This window comes from Monopterus albus, unplaced genomic scaffold, assembly GCF_001952655.1.
Source record: "Monopterus albus unplaced genomic scaffold, M_albus_1.0 scaffold339.1, whole genome shotgun sequence".
Lineage (NCBI taxonomy): Eukaryota > Metazoa > Chordata > Actinopteri > Synbranchiformes > Synbranchidae > Monopterus > Monopterus albus.
The window spans coordinates 266,791-272,959 of NW_018128219.1; the positions used below are offsets into that span (position 1 = coordinate 266,791).

Sequence of the window (6,169 nt, forward strand, 5' to 3'; positions counted from 1 at the left end):
TTTGGCACGTAATTCCTTCCACATACTTTCACCTAGAAGGGCCATTGAGGTATCAAACTGTTTATCTCCTTAAGGACATGTGTGCTTGTATTTTTATTGTTTGTAACATTTATACTTTTTAAACTATTTAGCTTTTTTCAGTAAAATTTTGCCAATTCAAATGAATGGGAAAAATTTTCACATCTTAATATCTTCAGCATACCTTGGGCTAAAAACACAATTTCAACTAATAACTATTCATCAGCTCTTTAGCTATTCATACTGTAAACAGCTTTTTGATATTTTTTATTTTTTGCATAATTACCATTTACATTTTATGTCGCATTTCAATATCCACACTCTAGTATGTCTGTGTTTAGGACTACTCTTTCTTTCTCATACACACAGACATAGACACACAAACACCTACACACCTAATTGTTTTACCTACTTTATGGGGACCAATCGGTAAATGTTCACATCTTAATAAGTTCAGTATACTTTCAGCTACAAATGGCATGTATTTTTTTTTCAACTTTCACAGTTTTGAAAATATTCAGCATTTATTTTGACCAGTTTTGCCGCATTCAAATAAATGGGGAAATTCAACTTCAGCATACTTTCAGCTATCAAAATGTTCAGGTCTTCAAGGACATTCATGTTTCTCTTCATAACTTTTCTAAACTTCATACTTTTAAAATATTTAGCTTTATTTTGGAAATCTTGCTCCATTCAAATAAATGGGGAAATTCCAACTTCAGCATACTTTCAGCTAGCAAAAGCATTTAGGTGTCAATGTTCAGCATTTTCAGGGCGAGTTTTCAGCACTCAGCATCCATATGCATTTTCTTCAGAAAATGCTATTTCCTAGTTTCTTTAATTGTCCTCTGCTGCTATGTTTAGTGATGAGGGTTTGAATGTCCTTTCTTTACTATCAATGTTTAAACATGGCGGATGGGTTTTATTTTGACTTCTAAATAGGTCTGCAGCTAATTATGTTGAGAAAACAATCTCATCAAGTTCCATTTAGTAGCTTTTTTGGAGCTTTCGATCGCATCATACGGTCTCATTTGTCACAGAGCATCTGAAAGCTTTTTGTCCACGCTGGCACAAGGTGAAGAAATAACTTAGGACAGGTGACACATCTGGCCCAGATGTCAATACAAGCTTTGATCCTTTGACAGTCTGAAGTCTCTTTAACTGGCACAGCAGAACCAGCTCCAGTCCTTTGGCATCTGGATACATGATTAAATTAAAGCTGTAGAAACCTGCAGCCCATCTCTTATCCACCTGTTTACACTCTTCAGGTATCATGAATGGATGAAGCGTCCTGAGTTTCAGCATCTGACTGCCTCAGAGCCACCGACCCTGGAATAGGAGTACGACATGCAGCTGGAGGGAAGACGATGACAGTAAGACTTCTTCTGCAGTAAAAAACACAGAACATGCTCTTATTCATCCTCTAAAGCAGTTGTTATAAATGTGAAGGCTTGTCAGACTTAGCCTTAGATTTTTTCATGTGAATAACTGGACACCTTTATTTCTCTGAAAACTACCGAAATAAAACGGAGAGAAAAAAAAAATCTTTGGTTGAACCGATCATACCGCAGTGGCTGGAAAGATAAGTCTGAGAGAATGTCTTTCACTTTTGTTAATTTATTCTAAGTTACAGTAACCTACATAAATAAGCTAACACATTGTCCAAATAACAGAAGCTTATTTAATACAACTTATGATGGGATAAAGTGAAATATGATTCAGTGACATTTGCTTTAAGACTCATGTTTACCCTGCCGGTAAACATGAGTGTTTCTAAATAACTGGTAATCATTGGATATGATATGAAAATAAGACATCATTCTTTCTGAGGTCATGCACTAGTAAAATCATTCAACTTTTACTTAAAGAAAAGTTGTTTAATTTGACTTGTTTTTTTGTCAGAGTGCACATTCATCGTCTTGGATAAGCAGCAATGGGCAGATCCCAGTATAGAAGAAGAGCAGTGCATGGTGGGAGATGTCAACATGTTCCTGACAGACCCAACAGACCTCTCCTCAGCTGAGCTGGAGATTATGGTAACAGGTGATGCCCAGTGTGCTTATCTTAAAAGTGATTCCAAATCAAAGGCTGAGAAAATATCTACAGTCAGCCTATGCTGTGGTTTGTACATCTCAATCATTTCCTGTGTAAATCTCTTTATATCTGGACACTATATTCCGCTTGTTTTCTACAGAGCCCACTTACAGAGGCAAGGGCATTGAAAAGGAGGTGACACACATGATGATGGGCTACAGTGAGTAGTGATGGTCCTCTGACATGAGGCTCTGACACATGCACGGTAGCTAATGAAGCAGTTGTATTGAACCACTGTGGCGAGGCGTGGTTTGGTCACGTGACTAGTGACGTATGAACCACTTTACTGCTTCATTGGTTACCAAAACCCTGTCACTGGTTTGTTGTCTCAGATCATTTGAGGGGATCCAGCCCTCGACTTCTTCTCTTACATTTGTACATATTCTCACTCTTTAAGGTCCAAGGTCAATTTAAATCTTATGCCACTGAAAATCACTTATTGTGTGAATAATGTACAGATATTGAAAGCTAGTCAGTCTTGACCTAGACTGAGTAAGTGTCTGGACTGCTGACACATTTCGGTCTAGACAGGCTTGGTATCAGGGTGCTCTCTGCATGTACAGTGCCTTGCGAAAGTATTCGGCCCCCTTGAACTTTGCGACCTTTTGCCACATTTCAGGCTTCAAACATAAAGATATAAAACTGTAATTTTTTGTGAAGAATCAACAACAAGTGGGACACAATCATGAAGTGGAACGAAATTTATTGGATATTTCAAACTTTTTTAACAAATAAAAAAACTGAAAAATTGGGCGTGCAAAATTATTCAACCCCCTTAAGTTAATACGTTGTAGCGCCACCTTTTGCTGCGATTACAGCTGTAAGTCACTTGGGGTATGTCTCTATCAGTTTTGCACATCGAGAGACTGAAATTTTTGCCCATGCCTCCTTGCAAAACAGCTCGAGCTCAGTGAGGTTGGATGGAGAGCGTTTGTGAACAGCAGTTGTCAGTTCTTTCCACAGATTCTCGATTGGATTCAGGTCTGGACTTTGACTTGGCCATTCTAACACCTGGATATGTTTATTTGTATTTATTAGTCATTTAGGTCAACATTGGATCATTCAGAGATCCTCACTGAACTTCTGGAGAGAGTTTGCTGCACTGAAAGTAAAGGGGCTGAATAATTTTGCACGCCCAATTTTTCAGTTTTTTATTTGTTAAAAAAGTTTGAAATATCCAATAAATTTCGTTCCACTTCATGATTGTGTCCCACTTGTTGTTGATTCTTCACAAAAAATTACAGTTTTATATCTTTATGTTTGAAGCCTGAAATGTGGCAAAAGGTCGCAAAGTTCAAGGGGGCCGAATACTTTCGCAAGGCACTGTATATTGGTTTGTTAATGGGAGCTCATTCCAGTAATTTTGCTTTAACCCACCACTTCATCAGCTGACATGACCTCATTTCAGACAAGTCCTCTTGGGTAAACAGTCTTCATCCTTTGCATCATCCTGCATGCTAATGTTGCTGTATGCTATTTTATCACATTACACTGTATAAATACAATTCATAGCTAATGTGGACTTTGGTGTGTTTCCTCTTTTTTTGGTTCTGGATGTTTGGATAAGACAGAACAATGCTGTTTAGCACCAACATGTCTGGAAACCTCAGGTTTAGTCCTCTTCTAAAAGAACTGCTTGGCCGATGTCGCCACAAGGACACGGCTATAATCGGCTTTGTGGCTATAAACACATAGATGTTGACATTAGACAAGCAGCAGTTCCTCATGCCTGGAATATCAAGCTGATGAGTCTAAATATTTTCTCATTTAACCCAGTGGCATGGTGCCATGTTTCAGTTTTACATGCTGACGTTTTGCCTCAGAAACATACCTCCACTCCAGTACCACTGGAAGTAAATGGGGTTTCTCCACACAGCTGACAGCCTTGATTGGCACAGTATATTTGGGGAAGTGGGAGATCATCAACAGCTCTGCCTGTGGTCAGCTTGCTGTCCCCTCTTCATCCACTAAACCAGTACACAACCACAGTAAGCTTGCTAACACTGTGACAGGATGACAATCCTGTGAGCACCCACCCTGTCCCTTCACGAGTACTTGGAATCTGATTTAGTGTGAAATTCACCTCCTGGTTCTTGTCTCTGAAGTAGGCGGAAGACTGGAAACAAAAGAAGGACCCAAGACAACGGGTACAAGTTCAGTTTTTGGTCAGTAAGTTCCTGCAGTAGAGATGAAGTAATATCCCAGAGGGGAAAACCAGAAAGAATGTCTTTGTCCAGAAGAGTGTTTGGGCCCTTAACAGAGTGCAGGAACATACCAACCCACAACTGAACAGGTTTAGAGACAAATAGAGACTTAAGTGAGTTGATGCCGGGCAAAGCAATGAAGATGTCACATTTCTGCTTGATCAGCACCTCTTTGATAAACTGCTCATACAGTCTGCATTACTGGCAGTTTTTTGTGCACGTGAATTAATGAGCATCGTGGTTGGTGACTCAACATCTTCTGCTCACGTGTATGTGGGAGAGGAGCTCAGCACCATCCTTGTGTAAACAGTGACTGACAGGAAAAAAAATACAATAGAAAAGCAAAGTGGAACCAACAACGCAAGTCCTTCAAATTATGCTGAGTTAAAGGTATGGGAAGCTCCAGGTGGTTTTAAAGTTAGAAATCTCAGCACTTGGCCAAGAAAGAATTGCATTAATACTACTGAACACCTCTGAAGGTCACAGTGAGGTTCTGCTTTAGCACATATTTGTCTGAAAGCACTGAGCTTCTAAAATTCAGTACCAAATTCCTCACAGAGCTTGGTCCTGATCACCATGGCCAGGTGCTCCTGTACTCCTGCTCCACCCACGGTGTGCTGTAGCAGTTCTCTCCTATGGTCCGCAGCCAGCCGCACTGGCTTCTGTCCTTCTTTTTCTTCTCCTCTAACAGATGGTTATCCAGCATGCATCCTGCTGGACACTGGGGGGTGTCTATCACCCTAATTCTCTCTGCACCACATGCTTTAATAACCGTATCCAGGTACGTCTATATGCTGCTTTCCTTCTTGGATGTAGATAAAGGTGGAAGTGACAGATGCTGGGACCTGGGCGATAAGGCACAACAGCATATGGTGAATGAAAGGAATTAAAAAGATAAAAGGTAGAGGGAAAACATGTTGGCCAAAGTTAAACACAGTTTTACTGTATAACAACCCTATGTGTAACTGACATTCATTGCAGAAAGAAACTCAAACCTCAACATCTCCTCCTACATAAATGACAAAACCGATCATTAGTTTTCCAGACTGATGTTTCACTTGTTATCCACTGTCTGACAGTAGTTGGAGGGGTGTGTCTATGTCTGATTGACAGCAGAAGATCAACACTAATGTGGCTGTTTTTCATATTTGTACAGTACGTGAACATATTTTTTCTTTATGAATTTTGCCCTGCTTCAGAAGCAGGGTTTGGCTCCATTTCCCCCCATGACCATCCACGAGATAGTGCTATATATACAGGTGCATCTCAATAAATAAGAATATCGTGGAAAAGTCCATTTACTTCAGTAATTCAACTCAAATAGTGAAACTCGTGTATTATATAAATTCAGTACACACAGACTGAAGTAGTTTAAGGCATTGGATTTTTTAATTGTGATGATTTTGGCCCACATTTAACAAAAACCCACCAAATCACTATCTCAATAAATTAGAATATGGTGGCATACCACTCAGCTAGTCAACTCAAAACACCTGCAAAGGTGTCCTGAGCCTTCAAAATGGTCACTCAGTTTGGCTCACTAGGCTACACAATCATGGGGAAGACTGCTGATCTGACAGTTGTCCAGAAGACAATCATCAACACCCTTCATAAGGAGGGTAAGCCACAAACATTCATTGCCAAAGAAACTGGCTGTTCACAGAGTGCTGTATCCAAGCATGTTAACAGAAAGTTGAGTGGTAGGAAAAAGTGTGGAAGAAAAAGATGCACAACCAACCGAGAGAACCGCAGCCTTGAAAGGCTTGTCAAGCCAAATCAATTCAAGAATTTGGGTGAACTTCACAAGGAATGGACTGAGGCTGGGGTCAAGGCATCAAGGGCCACCACACACC

At 40.1% G+C, this 6,169-nt stretch overlaps 1 protein-coding gene across 1 annotated transcript in view; it reads right to left on the reverse strand.

Annotated features, from left to right (window-relative positions):
- Positions 1-3,402: 3,402 nt before the first annotated feature.
- The window catches only part of atat1 (alpha tubulin acetyltransferase 1), a 28,425-nt gene continuing 25,658 nt past the window's right edge, over positions 3,403-6,169 (reverse strand). Inside the window, exon 12 of the mRNA XM_020624847.1 lies at positions 3,403-5,161. The gene's annotated coding sequence lies outside the window, so the exon portion shown is untranslated. The remainder of the gene's footprint in view (positions 5,162-6,169) is intronic.